Here is a 17,252-nt window from a genome sequence, read left to right on the forward strand (position 1 = left end):
GGCAAAAGTAACTGGAAAATATGAGAAGTTATGGAAGTAACAAATTCGAGGTGTTCTTATGCATGAAGCAGAAAAATGGCTCCAAAAAGAAAATGCCGAGTAGGGGCGGCTTAATGAAAGTGGGAATAAACAAAGGCAATTTAGTGCTGGAATTTCAAAGATGAAGAATGAAATGAATACATACTTACACATCCAAGTAAGTAAGTAATTGCACAAGGATGTATAGAAGGTAAGCCTGGTGGGTAAGTAGCATTGATAAAAATGGCCGTGTGCTTTCAGTAAGTTCGAGTGGAAATGGGCACAAATGGCATTGCTGTGTTTTGTAAGAAAAGTATGAAGTAAGTAAGTAAAATGGTGGTGGACCCGTATATACACTTGTGTGCATAACAACAGTAGCGCGTTATATAGTAAAATTAGGACTATTTTTTAATTTTTTTCATATCTATAAAAATATGGTTTATACTACAAAAAAAGACTTATAACTTGAAACTTACAAATTTTTTATTTCTATTGAAATTTTTAGCTTTGCACAAAATTTAAAAGAATCAACAAATTTGAAACTTTTTTATAAGAATTTTTAGGAAAATTTAGATTTTAAGAATGAAACTGTGTGACTATTTATTCAGGCTAAAATACCAAAAAACTAAATTTCCCATTTGCTAATTTCAAATTTCCCTACCAAGTAATTCTTTGATTGAGCAAAATGAAGTGCAAAACATGAAAATTAAGAAAGATAATTTTTTTTTGTTTTTCCTTGTTCACTCCTCTCGGGAGCATAGGCCCTCGACAAGACTCAGTCTTGCGTTGGTTTCGTTAATCTGTTTTTGATTTCTGACAGCCTGCCGCTACCAGTCCTAAGTAGTGGGAATGCCCACCTGTCGTTGTTTAGGAACAACGCCTTCTTACTGCTTGGAATGCCATCTGTGTCGCACATTTTTCTGGCAGAAGGATCGCACAGATGGTTGAGGATTTCGCTAAATTTGGTATATCTGCGCTATTATCGCAATTGCCCGCTGCCTCTTGCTGGTGCCACTGATGAATTGTGTAATTGTGTTTTTTTGTTTTGTTTTGCCTGTTTTAGCAGCCACAATGCAAATAATGCGCAGACTATTGTGCGGGAGTAAGGATGGAAAAGAAGAAAAAAAAACCAAAGACATAATCCAACAAAATTTACTAATATTTTTATGGCTCTGCTGATCTTTTTTGTTAATTTATTGATATATAATATCTTTAAGGATTTCTCGCCGCTGTTGCTTTTTCCAGATCGAGCCAGACACTCTTATTACTTTGTCCCATTTTTTCCCTAAAAATCGCTCTGCTCTCCTGCTTTTGAGCTTGGTATCTTTGTGCTTCGCCTTTTCTTGATAACCGCCTAAGCGATTTTGGTCAAGTTTAATAACGCGAGAAAATCGTTTCTGCCTTGAGCTTACCGACGCTAATTGGATGCCAGAAAGAGGCCTTTTCTTCGCTACTTCCACCAGCTGGTATCATATCGAAAACTTTCACAGTCAGCCCGTTTGAATCTAACCAATCGATACAACTTTTATCCGACTTTTTAAGAGGGATGAATTTAAGATAGATGATCTCTCTTAAAAGTTCGGCCGAAAACTTGTATCGGTTGGCTAGATTAAAACGGTCTGGTTTGTTATTTTTAACAGATGGAGCAACTTACATTGGTGAACAGTGAAAAAGCCATAAGGGTTTTTTACCGCAAATTGCTTCGCGTGACATGCCTTTCTCATGCTCTTCATGGGTTTTGTGAAAAACTACGAGAATCTAATCTTAAAGTTGATGGTTTAATTGCTAACATAAAAAAAAAAGGATTCCAGGTCAAAATCCCGAAAACACATGCCCGAATGGACATTCACCCGAAACCCAATCACCCGAAAATAATTTACCCGAATAAATTTGCCCGAATACGAATACCCGAATCTTATTAATTTTCCCGAAAAATGCCCGAAAAATGCCCGAAAAAATAAAAAATAAATAGAAATAAACAAAACTTTGTACTTGTGCTGGAGGGCATTCCGGATGATCTTCCGCGACTCGTTTTAAATTAACCTTCACTAATTCCGCTTTCGCTGTATCCTGATTGGGCGGATGTTCATGAGGAGATTTTTTAGGGCCTTTTAAAACTATTAACTCAGAAACTGTCTGCAATGTAATTGCCCGCGCTTTGCATTCTTTTCTTCGAACCAATTGACAGTCCCAATAGAATTGATTATTTTTCGACGGTTTGGATCTGACATAAATGTATCCTCCGATTATTAATTTTTTTCCGACAAGTTGTCCCACTTCCTCAATTTCTTCCATTTTTATGAATAATTAAGAACGAATGACTGACTGATGAATTTGACACAAGAATTTTGACAACATTTGTTATGAATAAATAAAGGAATAGCACTCTTTTGTTCTTTTCTTGCATGTACTTCAAGTGTATACTAATTCTTAATTATTTTAAATTTTTTTTTCTTTTCGGGTAAAAGGATTCGGGCAAATGGGTTCGGGCGAAGACGTTCGGGCAAAAAAATTCGGAAAACTGTCAATTCGGGGAAATATACATTCGGGCGTGTGGATTCGGGCGGGTGTTTTCGGGCGTTTGGGCGTAAACAAAAAAAAGTTCCTTCAGGCTCCATCACGCACTACAATTTTTGGACATGGCAAATCAGAACCCATAATAACACAGTGGGGAAGAAGCAATTGGATATTGTGCTAAATATTTTGAAAATTTTAAATAAGGAAGATTTAAACAGACTCTCAACTTATCAAAAATACGAAAGTGTTATTGGAAGATGCTGGTGTGCGGCAAGAAATCATTTTTATAAACGCTAATTTCTGTTTTCTGGTGGATTCTATAAAAAGCGGAAAAGCGCCTTACAGCTGATGGCAGATATTGACAGATTGACAGAGTTGAATGTGTGGAAGTAGAAGAAATCCAAAGGCTGACCAATTCCGAATGCACCGTCATAGACCCGAGGGCCCTTATTGCCGCTTGGCTGTCGGGGTAAATATTTACTTTCATGACTGTTGGTACGCATGTGAGCAGCGGTAACCTGAATTTGAGTCTGATGGGGAACACCTCGCAAAAAACTCCTCCGCCAACCTTTTCCTTCCAACTTCGATCCATGTGTGAACAATGTCCCCGTCCACTCTTCTCTTCATGGAATATGAATGGAGAAAGTTCCGGTTTTGGACTAAACGAAGGTATACATTGTACCGTTGACAGGGGGATGAACTAGAAGTTTCTAAGGATGCTTGAGTGCCCATAAGTGAGGTTGAGCCTATAGCCCGAGCCCCTCAGTCCGATTGCGGTACGTGCAGCGGCAACTCTGCCTGCGATGTCTACGGGTACTACATTTAGCATTGCGTTGAGCGCCAGAGTAGGAGTCGTTCGAAGCGCCCCACTGATTCCAATGAGTGCCGACCTTTGAACTCTCTCCAGCTTCTTCATATATTCCGGCATATGTCCGCTGCGACTACAAGTTGATTATCCATTCACTCAGTGCAATTTTTGACAACTTTCAATAAATCAGCAGTAAAGTTGTAAAGGGTGGTTAAATTTCAAGGCGGCCATTTGGGCGATATTTTGTTCCATACGTAATTGAGCCATACAAATATTATCATAATAAAGAGAAATAAGAATAATTTCTTAAAAAAATTGTATTTTATTCAAAATCAACACCGGCCTTTAAAATTTAACCACCCTTTAGTTATCATGCAGCTTAAAAACACCCGATATAAGTGAAAGCTGCTTACCGCATGTAGCTAACAGAACTTCACAATTTAATATAATTTTTTTAGATATGCATCCCTTGTCTCTAAATTTATTCATTATTTCCGAAACCAGCAGTAATTTTTTAAAACGAAATAAATTTCTTCTATTTTCATTTTTATTTGCATTTTTATTTTTTATTCAAGCCGGTCCCCCCATAGTCCCATTACTCAGCAGAGAAAATCTACATAACCAAATACCTGCCTTTATTTGCTACCTGCCTTTATTTGCCACTATTACTACTACCACAGTTGCTACGTGTACGATTGCAACAACAACAAACGGCGCACTATTATTACTTTACAACTTCATTTCAGGTTTGTGGCTTACAAAAGAATACCCAAATGAGCGAGAAAATGTTGCAGGAATTAATCTTTTTGGCAACACTTAGTAAAGTGGTTTGCCTCGAAAAACCAACAATTGAAAAATAGTTGCAAACTACATGTAAACTCTCCCGGCGAAAGGTTGCTTCCCCCACTTAACCCGACGCAACTAACTTGAGTGCCACAAATTGGCTTGAAAGGTAAGATTTTCCGGACCGCTTAAGTAATTCTCCTATTACTTGCTAGAGCTTTCAATGTATTGTAGAAGGATTTTTGGTGGGCTTAATATTCGTACGTGTACGAGTATACATTTGTGTGTATTTCCGAATTGTTTGTAGTTCAACGTAAGCACAAGCAAGTTGCCGGTGCAGTAGGGAATAAGATTTGCTTTAAAGCCAGCTATTACCAGCATTTCGTAAAGCGCCAAAGTAGAAATACAGGTGGAGGAGAATGCACTTAGACCGGAGTACCCAACTTGGCTTTCAATCTGTTTACATTTTTCGTGTATGTGTATGTGCATGTTCGTGGGTGTGTTTGTGTATTTTTGCATTGTGCTGGCAATACATCATTTATCATAATGCCTCTACAAAAATATTTGCTTCTATAGATGCGCCCCTGCGCCTCCTACTCTATGCACTAAGGAATATTTTTGTTTTTCTACTCACCTTTGTGCTTAGAAATTACGCAGGAAGAAAAGTGGAAAGGAATTTCGCTGCTTGCTTTGCTACGCTTTTCGTACGAAAAAGAAAACGCGTATTTAGATTACTTTCAGCTCAATGGGATATGTTGCTGCTCCTCCGCTAGCTTTCTGTTCTACTCCAGTGCTTTGTGTGTGTCTGCTCTGAAAGCGCACTTTTTGTTTTTTTTTTTGTACGTTCTTCACCTTTGTTGCTGATCTTTCATATGCTTTTTGCGTTGTTCATATATTTCGGTGTAAGTTTAGTTTACTTTTTGTGCGTAGCCTCTCGTCGTAATGGATGTATTTGTTTGTTGTTTCCTGAGCTCTCGCCGCTTTAAGGATATGCGGGACTAAAGGTATGCGAAAATGGAGGTATTGCAATTTGTTTTCTGTTTTTTGGAAGCTGCTATTGCCTCTGTGTTTGTGCCCAATAAAATCTGCAAAGAAAACAAAAGAATTGAGGAATTAGTGAAAAAAATGTAGATGATAGGTAAAAGCAGTACGCATGCGTCCGTTACTTAAAAAAGTAAAATACATTTATTTAATAGTTCCTAGCACTATTTTCCTTTTAAGCACACGATAAAGAATGCAAATCGTTTGGCAGATGAATCACAGGCAGTGCAAGGTGTCAGAGGTCACCAAAAACGCTTTTATGCCATCTTCAGTAGTTTTTATAAATTAAAGGCACGGTTTTGATAAAATATTAAATCCATTCGTTCCAAACGTTACTCGATCAAATTTTGCGTTAAATCCAACGTTACTCTATTAAATTTTGCGTAAAGCTAAAGAGTTTGCACCTCCAGCAAGCACTGTAAACGCGGCATTTTACAAAAAAGTGCTCCTTCGGCTGAAAAACCGCGTCGCCCGGGTTCGGCCTGACCTCGCCAACAATTGGACCCTTCATCGTGACAATGCGCCGGCGCACACCGCTTTCCTCTGCACCTCTGTATTGGCCAAGATGGGGGTTCCGGTGCCTCCCCACCCTTCCTATAGCCCAGACCTGTCCCCTCTGGACTTCTTCTTGTTCCCGCCCCTGAAAAGAAAGCTGAAGCGGAGGCGTTTCGACTCCATCGAGGCGATCCAAAAAACTGTGACAGCCGAATTGAACGCGATTCCGGGGGATGAGTTTAAAAAATGTTTCCTGCAGTGGAAGGACCGCTACCAGCGGTGTATTGACGCTCAAGGGTCCTATTTTGAAGAATATTAATTGTATAAGCCAAAAGGTTTAATAAAACTGCTTAAAAAAATAAAGCTCGTTACTATTCAATCAAACCCTGTATTTAGGAAAATAAAGTGTTTGTGAAAAATTGGTGGTCTAATGGTTGTGTATAATGGAAGCAAATCAATATCTTCATATATTCTAGATCTACCTCTTTTAGGTGAGAGGTCTAATACTTTGAATTTGAAATTGTCATCCAAGGAAGTTTTATAAAACATTTATTAGAAATCTGTTCCATTGCATTTTTAGCCAAGACACAGCTTCTCCATTGATGTTTTTCTTTCTATTATTAGTTGATTTTTTTTTTTGTCGAAATGAAATCTTTCTGAGCCATTTGTACTACCTAAGATTGGTTTTTCTTTTTACATACTTCTATTAAATTATAATAATGCGCAGGTATGCATAAATAGTTCGATTTTTTAATTTTAGTTTCTATCAAACCAAAATCACGATCATTTGACAAAAAAGAATGGCCGGATACCACAAATTTAGGGACAACTGTTTCAACATTATTATCAGATGACTGAACAATTTAAGCTATGTTAATGTTTTGATTTTGTCCTGAGCAGGCATCGCTGTAAGCTACGACATGCTTTTGAGTGGTAATGTCCCGAAAGTGCTTTAAGACGCAGGACGCAACTTCCCGTGATCCTCTTGAGGCGATTGTTTCATCCCATGCACACATTTTAGCATTTTCATTGTGGAAATTATGAAACCCTAAATTGTATACATACATGTTGCACTTATAATGAGCTACCGAAACCGACAGTTTTGGATGCGAAAGTGCTCTCTGTAGATCAAATGTAAATACGTAATATTCACTCGGGTTATCTTTTGGTTTTTGTATGCCATTTGTAAAACTTTTTCTAGCCTGTTCGGCACTGTTAAGATGTGAATCATGAATTTCCATAAGATGTCACTTCTCGTCGTCATAACTGGATGCTTCAAGTTTTTAGTTTTAGCGAATCACACTTTTGGCACGTGTCTTTACGAGGAGTTTGAAAATTTAAGTTGTACTCCGTATTGAATATTTTCCTATAAGTCCTGTATTATTTTCATCACATTTTTTCACATACAGCTCATACATTTTTCATATATCTATGTGATGTGATCTCGTGTAATGGCTCTCACATGTTGGAAAGCTCAGGATATGCTCTTGTACCTCTTTAATTTTTTCCTCATCTGTTTTTCTAATATAGATGAACCAGCCATTTTGCCACGACCATCCGTTCCAGGTATTTTAGCATTTAAAACAAAGCTTCCGTTAGATATTTTGAAAGTATCAAAAAAAAAAAAAAACAATTTTGTAAACAGAAACTTCTAAATTCCGTACATTTAGATGAAACTGAAAACTAAATTTTCTCATACATATATATATATATAATTGTGGTGTGCGTCTTGATGTTGCTCCACAAATGGAGGGACCTACAGTTTCAAGCCGACTCCGAACGGCAGATATTTTTATGAGGAACTTTTTCATGACGGAAATACACTCGGAGGTTTGGCATTACCTGCCGAGGGGCGATCCCTATTACAAAAATGTTTTTTCTTAATTTTGGTGTTACGCCGAGGTTCGAACCTACGTTCTCTCTGTGAATTCCGAATGGTAGTCACGCACCAACCTATTCGGCTACGGCGGCCGCCTCATATATCCTTCGTAATTTCTGGGTCGTCTTTGGAATAAACTCTGTTTTTCGAAACTTGCTAATTTACAAAAAGAATCAAAATTAGCTTTCTTGTTCATATCCGATTCCATTTATACATTTTTTGGAACAAAGGCAATCTTTATTTTCGAAAAGTTAACCTCTCACATGCTTAGACTTATTTGTGTTATATTCCTCTCCACTAATTCGCTTCATTTTTCTTAAATTTTGTGCATAATTACGTTGATTTCATGTCCTCTTTCTTGATTTAATGTTGCTTTGTCCCATTTCTAAGAGTTCCGAATTCACTTTTACAGTACGAACTGATTCATCTGAAAACGATATTAGTCTTATTCGTTTCCATTTCTTGGGAGCATTACTTATATTTCTTCGCCGTATATTGTCTACAATTAACTATAAATAGTATTTTAAAATTATTTTTTTATTAATTAGTTTAATTTAATTTTATTTTATTTTGCTGGGATTTATTTTGGCAAATTTTGTTTATTAGTTTTTATTTATATCTTTGAATTTTTTTTTGTAACTATATTAGTAATGGATTTTTTTCATTTATTTTCAGTATTTGATTTGCTTTTATTTTATTTTTTTATATCATTCAATGAAATTTTGCTCATTTTTTTTTTAATTTTTGGTTTTGTTTACAATTAATTATTTTTTATTTTTATGTATAATATTATTATTTTTTTTAACTAATTGAGTTCACTTTTTCATAATAAAAGGTGGTTAAATTTCAACGGCCGATGTTGAATGTGAACCACACCTAAACGTCAACGACACCGTTGGACTTCTTTCTTTGGGGTTATTTGAAAGAAAAGGTGTACATCGATAAGCCAGCAATAATTCAAGAGCTGAAGGATGAGATAATTCGGCACATTAACAGCATAGAACCTCAATTATGCCTCAGCGTCATCGAAAATTTGGTTCATCGGATGGAGGTGTGCCGCCGAGGCCGCGGTGGCCATTTGGCCGATATTTTGTTGCATACGTAATAGAGCTAGACAAATATTATCATAATAAAGAGAAATGACAATAACTTCCTAAAAGAATTGTATTTTATTCAAAATCAACACCGGCCGTTGAAACTTAACCACCCTTTATTTCAATTTTTTTTATTTAATAGATTTTGTGTTTTATTTTTTTTAATTATTTTGTATTTTATTTAATTTGTTTTAATCACTTTTTTTATTTTTTTAATTTAATATAATTAATATATAATATATAATTTATACCATTATATTTTATATTATTTTTTTAGTTTATTTTTATTTCTTTGCTTCATTTAATTTCAATAAATTTATTTTATTTTATTTGATTCGATTAATTATATTACTATTAATTTTTTTCTATGTAATTAATTTTTTTTAATTTTTTCTTTATTTTATTTAATTTTGTTTAATTTTATTTTAATAATTTTGTTTTTTATATTTTTCTATTTGGTTTTAGCTCTTTTTGTTTTTTATGTTATACTCTTTTATTTTTATTTTTTCATTTTTGATTTATTTATTTTATTTTATTTTAATAATTTTTTAATTTTTAATTTTTTTTTGTTATATTCTTTTATTTTGTGTTTTGGTTGCACTTTTTTAATTTTATTTTTTTCATTTTTGGTTTATTCAATTTAATTTCAGTTCAGTTTATTTTATTGCATTTTATACTTTCTTATTTGTGATTAATTTTCTTTAATTTAATTAAATTTTATTTATTTATTATATAATTTCTGAATTTCCAAACTTAATTGAGGTAGTCCCCTCAATAGTAAATTAGTCCGCCCGAAGAGTTCATTACAGGCGTCAATACGATCGAATTCTGCACTGCAGGACTCAATTGATTTTCATTAAAAAATGTTTCGCATTGCGTAAATGCATATTTCGCTTCAATTCACGTTGCTTGCAGCAGTTGGCTGCAAAAAAGTTTGCAACATTCTCCCATCCAATGCCGTAAAGTTCACTATTACCCCAGTAACTGCATTAATTTTCATCCTTTGATGTGTGCATTTTACACTTGATTGCATTTTTGCGTAGCATCTGAAAAAATTTTGTGCTTAAATATGAAAAATGCATCAGAAATTGCACATTTATTTCTTTATTAATGTATGTGTGCATGCATATGCATGTAAATGTGTAACTGTGTGTTTTCGGTTTAAAATAAAATGTTTTTGACTCAAATTTATTTTTGTTGTAAATACTTGCAGCGTTGATTGCAGATTTTTATTCAGTTTGTTTCGGCGACTTGTTCAACTGTTCAACTGATAGTTATTGCTTTTTGTTGCAACCAAATATGAGTGCTTTTTCCACCAAAGTTTTTGCAACCCTGTACGGGTATGAAAGGAGAATTGTATAGTTACGGCAAACTTGATTTTCAATTCATACAACATAAATATGTACGCATGCAGGTAAGCATTAAACTTTTGTTCGACAAAGGCTTTGTAAAGTCTTTTCATTTAAAGCAACTCAAAATTGGCAGAAATATTATTTGAAGCTGTTTAAATAAAATTATAAGCCTTAACTGCTGAGTGGATGATTATTTAGCAGGAACAAATATTCCTTGAAGGGCTTTTCTCAGAATGAAATGACCAAAGCTGAGATGGTAAAAATAATATACTCGTATACTCGTACCTGCCACACAAAACTTAACCACTTACACTTCGTTGAAAAACTTATTTGTTTTTTACTTAATTTTGATAAATTTTTTATGAAAATAAGATTGATTCAGTTACATGGACCATACAAACAAAAGTTTCAAACTTTGTGTAAAAAAAATGTCTATCAAAATTTTACACTTTTTAGCTAAAATTTATAGAAACCTATTCCTCAAGTATGAAATTTTTGAGCTCATTAAATTTCGAAAACTGAAAATGCCTGAAAAATTGCGTTTTCGGTGGTGGGTGTTTTCTGAGGTAGAAAAAAGTAGAGCAATCGTCAAATGGAAAATATGCGCATGACCGCCAGCAAAACAAGTTTTTTTAAAGCAATGAGATTTTTCACGCTTGCACTTTAAAAGGGCAAAATTGTATGGGCTATACAACTTCATACCCGAAATTTTGATTAAAAAGTTTAAAATTTCTTAAAATGTTTCCTTTTTTTAACTTGGACGTATTTTGAAACTTAGATTTATATGGTTTTTGTTCGAAAATGAATAATATTTCCTTAAAAATTATTAAAATTAAGCCACCGACGCATTTAGACCTTGTCCCAGTGCTGCCCTGAATACCTTTTTGCACTTACTTTCCATCGACTTTCACGTAATTTCCATTGCTGCTCAAAGTGCAATCAGATTAAACGAGGTTGGCCTCTGGAGGTAATCTCTTAAGGGGCATAGTATCATTTTTGGGCAGTTAACGCCGCATTCCTCTGAACTTCATAGAGATCTCGCTATCTGCAAGCTGAAGTTTGAAGGTCGTACCAAGACAATCTTCGCAAGTAGGCAGGATTGGAGCACCGAATATGCACCGAAGCTTACAACTTTGTCTTCACTGACGGCTCCAAAATGGAATCGGAGGTTGGAGCAGGAAAGTCTAATTCAACCAACTTATCTATTTCCTTAAAATTGTCTAATACTGCTAGTATATTTCAGGCAAAAGCCTTTGCGATCCTGCAGGCATACAAAATGCTGAGGCGACATGAGAGCGAGGGAGATTTTAACATTTCTTCCGATAGCCAAACCACGATCAAGTATCTAACGACGCCAGAGCGCAGATCCAAAATGGTTAACCTTTGCAAGGAGAAGATCAAATTTCCTAGATGTGTGCCTAACATTTCTCTGATCTAGGCTCCAGCACATAGGCATATAGTAACTTGTATCTCGGTATAGATAACATTATCTGACTTCTTCCGGTATTTATAATAAATAGTTTTTATTATCATGAGAAATTTACTGTGATTACCAAACGCTTCCCAATGGAGTTTAGAGTCTTTGTCACATAGATTGCTCAAGTTTGTATTCCTTACTTTTCTTCTGGTATCCACTTTAGAGGCCTATTTCTCAGTGGCTTACAGTGGCATACAGTTCTCTTTGTCTGTGGGCCTTTATGTGCTCTTATAAAGCTCAGCTTCAAACGATATACAGGGTTGGCCATATTAAACTGACCCATTGAGTAACCCTATAACTTTTTACTGTAATTTCAGATCAGCTAATGACATACCGCGTTGGAAGCGTCAGTCGAAGGAGATTTATACCATGAAACAGTACACCCCAATAGAACGCGCTGAAATTGTTCAGCTGTACATTCAAAATTCCTTCTCGATTGTAAAAACGCAACGTGCGTGGAGAAAAAAAAATAAAGTGAAAAGTGCGCCGTCAAAGAACGCAATCAAGCAAATGCACAAAAGATTTTTGTCTTCCGGCACTGTGGCTAATACCCGACGTCCAAATAAAAAGCGGCCAAGACGATCTAACGAAAATATCGCGGCCGTACGAGCCAGTATCGAGTCATCGCCGCGAACGTCAGGTAATCGTCGTTCTGCTCAGTTGGACATCCCTCGGACCACTCTACGACGTATCATTCGTTTGGATTTGGGGATATTCCCGTACAAAATACAACTAAATCAACAACTGTTGCCGGCCGATAAGCCTCGTCGCTTGGAATATGCCAATTTTGTCGTCCGAATGGCCCAAACTGATGAGGATTTTTGGCATCAAATCATTATGAGTGATGAGGCCCATTTCTGCTTGAACGGAACCGTAAATAAGCAAAATTGCCGTTTCTACTGAAAACCCTCAAATTATTGAAGAGGTACCTCTCCACGACCAAAAAGTTACAGTCTGGTGTGGCATTTGCGCTGATATGGTCATTGGGCCGTTCTTCTTTGAAAATGGTCAACACCAACCATTGACCGTCAATCAAGAGCGTTATCGGGCCATGATAACCGATTTTGTGATGCCGATTGTTCGTGAAAATGGTATGGAGCACTTCTGGTTTCAGCAAGATGGCGCACCACCACACCCAGCACGAACCACCGTCAACTTATTGAAGACTTTGTTCCCTGGCCGTTTGATATCAAAAAGCGGCGATTTTGACTGGCCGCCACGATCACCGGATTTGACGCCACCGGACTTTTTTCTTTGGGGCTATTTGAAATCTAAGGTTTACGTCAACAAGCCAAAGACACTAGGCGCTTAAGGCCAATATCCGACGGGAAATAGCAGCCATATCGGCCGAGACGCTGGCCAAAACTATGGAAAACGCCGAAAAACGGGCACATTACGCTATACGAGCTAAGGGCGACCACTTGCGCGATATCATATTCAAAAAGTGATGTAAACGAATCTCCTTGAACTAAATTAAATGTTTTTCACAATGAAACACAAAAAAATGTTTCTTTTTCCATAATCACATGGGTCAGTTTAATATGGCCAACCCTGTACTTATGACCTTAAAACTAGTTGCTTTGCCATCATTTCTCCATATCCTGTATTGAAGAATGTGTAGTAAATGCGGTGTGATCCTCGTGTTTCTTTAAGTTTACGTTAGAGACAAACGCAGGCTGTAATTGCATTTCACACTTTCTTAACAGAAAGACGACTTTATCAGATCCAAAACTCATGTGAATCAGCCTTACACGATCTTGTTAGCAAGATTGAAGCCGGACTGGAAGCTGACGAATACACAATGGGCGTGTTCGTGGACATTGAGGGGGCTTTTGATAATGCCACTTTCGAAAGTGCAGAGGATTCTGGACAAAATCGATGACTGGTGCATAAGACAAGGTCTTTCCGTAAATCCGAACAAAACAACCATTGTCTTGTTTACGAAAAAATGGATATTGGATGGGCTCAGTCTTCCAACACTTCTAGGAAAATAATAAGAATATCTAGGAAAAATCTTGGATAAGAAGCTGACTTCGGAGACACACGTTTTACTGAAGGTGAATCGCGCATTAAGCCGCAGAGCCTTTGGTAAAACTGGGGTCTGAAATCTGCTATGGTCCTATGGATATATCAATATCTTTCTCTGAAACTTTTCTTCTTGCCTCCTTGACTATCTACCCTTTTTCCGGAGCTTTAAATACAATGGGCTTTTCAGCCTGAGTGTTTTAGGAGCAACGAAATCTCCTGGTGCTCCTTGGCTCGCCCTTTTCAAATATTAATTTTCAATTTCAGATCCAAACCATTTAAAGGGCGAGATCTGCAGCACCTAAGAGCCTCATCCTCTTGTTAAAATATTTGTGCCATGTACCTTTTGAGGCGCCTGCGCTTGCTGATTAAAGTAAAGAAATACTGAATTTCTCATTCTCACTTCCGCAGTCAGTTCACACATACCGTCAAGAGTTTTTAGTGAAAATGTCTTTATTATTATTATTTTTTTTTCTTTTTTTTTTCCAAATTTACACCTTTTCGCAAGTCTCCTTTTTTGGTAACTGCGTAGTTTTTTATACCTTTTCAGTGCACAATTTTAATTGGCATTCAACCACAAAGACACGAACACACGTATAATGAAAGAGAACGTGCATATGTATATATGACAATAACAAGAAAAACACTAAAATGTCCAGAGGACAAATTTTGCATACGTAAAAAGTTTCATATTTTTGTTTAACTTTAGTGCTCGACTTTACTTTCACCCCTGGCATTACTTTCGACATCACTTTGTAGCTGAGAGTATGTGTCTATAGTAATATAAATACGTATGTATGTATGTAAGGTATGTTGCGGCTATAAGGTGTCAGCAACACAAAGACTACAAAGTCAAGTGTCGAAGCAAAGGCGTACATGCGGAAAGCGAAAGGACGCAAAACACGACCATCAAACATTATAAGGGAAAACTGAGCCAATCAGAGCACAGAAAATGGCGTTGGTAGCGAAGGGGCAGAGGAAAATAACGCATTTAGAATGTAAGTGAAACATTAAAAATGCAGTTGCAGCATTTCAAAGCACGTTAAGTAATATTGAATGAAGAATAAAGTTAGTGAAACTATGCTGGCTGATTGCGAAGCGACATTCGACATGTCTATGAATAAACTACCAAAAATAACTTCCAAAACTCGTACTCGTATTAATAAACAAATAAACAAATACGTATGCATTGCAGGAAGTTTTAAAGCTTCGGTCAAAATTCATAGATATTCCATGAAATATGAAAAAGGCAGGCGCAAAATAATAAAAGTAGAAGCTTTGGTGAAAAATCGAAAACATGAAATCAAAATCCATAGAGGAGCAATTGATTTTTGCAACTAGGAAGTGAATAACACGTATTGGCATAAATCAAATGCAGGGTGGTCAAAATACAGGCATGCATCAATGGTCAGAATGGTAGCAGGAAATGGCAACAGTGAATGAACAATTTTCGAAGAAAATCATCTTCAGTGGTGAGGCACATTTTCACCTACGTGGATTTGTCAATAAGCAGAATTGCCGAATTTGGGCGAATGATAATCAAAGAGTGATTGCCGAAAAACCAATGCACCCACAAAAAGTGACTGTTTGGTGCGGTTTATGGGCCGGTGGCATCATTGGGCCGTATTTTTTCCAAAATGAGGCCTGTCAGGTAGTTACTGTGAACAGTGTTCGCTACTGTGAGATGATAACGAACTTTTTATGGCCCCAATTGGAAGATATGGATGTGGGCGATATGTGGTTTCAACAGGACGGTGCCACTTGTCATACAGCGAACGAAACAATGGCTCTTTTGCGTGAAAAATTTGATGGCCGAATAATCTCACGTCGCGGCGATGTCAATTGGCCGCCAAGATCATGTGATTTGATACCGTTGGACTTCTTTTTTTGTGGTTATTTGAAAGAAAAGGTGTACGTCGATAAGCCAGCAACAATTCAAGAGCTGAAGGATGAGATAATTCGGCACATTAACGGCATAGAACCTCAATTATGCCTCAGCGTCATCGAAAATTTGGACCATCGGATGGAGGTGTGCCGCCGGGGCCGCGGCGACCATTTGGCCGATATTTTGTCTCATACGTAATTGAGCCATACTAATATTATCATAATAAAGAAAAATGATAATAATTTCCTAAAAAAATTGTATTTTATTCAAAATCAACACTGGCCCTTAAAACTTCACCACCCTTTATATAATTGGCGCGTACACCCTTTTTGGGTGTTTGGCCGAGCTCCTCCTCTTATTTGTGGTGTGCGTCCTGATGTTGTTTCACAAATGGAGGGACCTACAGTTTAAAGCCGACTCCGAACGGCAGATATTTTTATGAGGAGCAGAAAAATATTAAAAGATGTCTCTAGTAGAAAACACCAACAATGAAAGAGTCGAGCTGAACAGTTTTTCACAAACATGTTTTTGTTAGAAAAAGCTGGTCAGTGCTTTTGTGCTATGGAAGTGACGTTGTTTGATCGTAAACTTCTGAAATATCAAAATATCTAAAATTTTTATGTTAAAGAATACATTCTTCAAAAAAAAAAAATACCAGTCTAACGGTTAGACGCGATAGAAGTGAAACCTTCCGTAAAACAAACTGAGAGAGAATAAGACGAAAGCAGCATTAGGAGCGGGATAATTATAGGTTCATTATAATATTGCTATAAAGTTCATATTTTATTTTCTTCATTTTATTATTATTCATCCTCAATGTTTTCAATTTCAACAAATGATACGAGTGGCTTATGATAGCTAAAATATGATACAAATGCTTTGGTTTCGATGTTGTCAACATATCTTTGAAATACCGCGTCAATTGTTGTTTTTGATCGTGTCGTCGATTCAGTGCGATTGTTACACATTTTTTAATTGAATGTTGTATTGAGAAAGTCAATTAAAGGAACCGTTGTGCCCAATGCAAAATTAACGTTGAAATCGCCACTTAAAATCATTGGAACTTTATCGTAATCTTTTCTAAGTATCCGCGATACTTCTGGTGTATACTTTATTAAATTTTCGTGAATGAATTCCGTGATGCTATTTATTGATTTATTCGATGAAATATAAATTCCTACAATTAAAACTGTGTTTCCATTGCTCAATCTGGTTTCGCATGCGCATATTTCTCGCACTTTAGAGAGCTGAACAGACAGTGATTCTAGTTGCTGTGCATTCAGATCTATCTGTGGAGTTACAATACGAGCACCGTCATTTTGATTGTGGTATATTGCAACACCGCCTGCAATTCCGGTAAATATTTAAAAATGAAAATATTTGCGAATATAAAAATACGGACGCAATACAGCACACGCGGTTGCTGTTATGAGCCTCGTAACGCGTATATTACACAGACGTACTAACATACACACAAAAATTCGTAGGACGCTTGGTCTAAGCAAGCATTAGGTAGTGTAGTATAGGTATACATAATACGTACTAGCATACATACAAACATACATACGTATGACGCTTGAACTAAACACCAAAGCAAGTAATAGGCAGTGTAGTATACATACTACAATACTCACTATACTAGCGTGGCTCAGCAGTACGCAGCCACACACATATACATATAACGCTTCGTAGTGTCGCTTTTTCGTTTCATCGAGTCTCAAATCACTCCCAACGATTCTAAAGAAGTTTTCACTTCAAAAAAACATTCAAAAGGCTACAAACAGTTTTGAATTTTATTTCTGCTTTAATTAATTTTTCCACCAAATTTTTCCCACTGCATAATTCTTTCATTTCTCCAAAAAACTTTGAAGCTCCGTA

The 17,252-nt window shown here is 36.4% G+C and overlaps 1 protein-coding gene across 1 annotated transcript in view; it reads right to left on the bottom strand.

Annotated features, from left to right (window-relative positions):
- The window catches only part of LOC129243593 (furin-like protease 1), a 76,037-nt gene extending 70,830 nt beyond the window's left edge, over nucleotides 1-5,207 (bottom strand). Inside the window, exon 1 of the mRNA XM_054880765.1 lies at nucleotides 4,761-5,207. The gene's annotated coding sequence lies outside the window, so the exon portion shown is untranslated. The remainder of the gene's footprint in view (nucleotides 1-4,760) is intronic.
- Between the last annotated feature and the right edge of the window lie 12,045 nt (nucleotides 5,208-17,252).

This window comes from Anastrepha obliqua, chromosome 1 (genome assembly GCF_027943255.1).
Source record: "Anastrepha obliqua isolate idAnaObli1 chromosome 1, idAnaObli1_1.0, whole genome shotgun sequence".
Lineage (NCBI taxonomy): Eukaryota > Metazoa > Arthropoda > Insecta > Diptera > Tephritidae > Anastrepha > Anastrepha obliqua.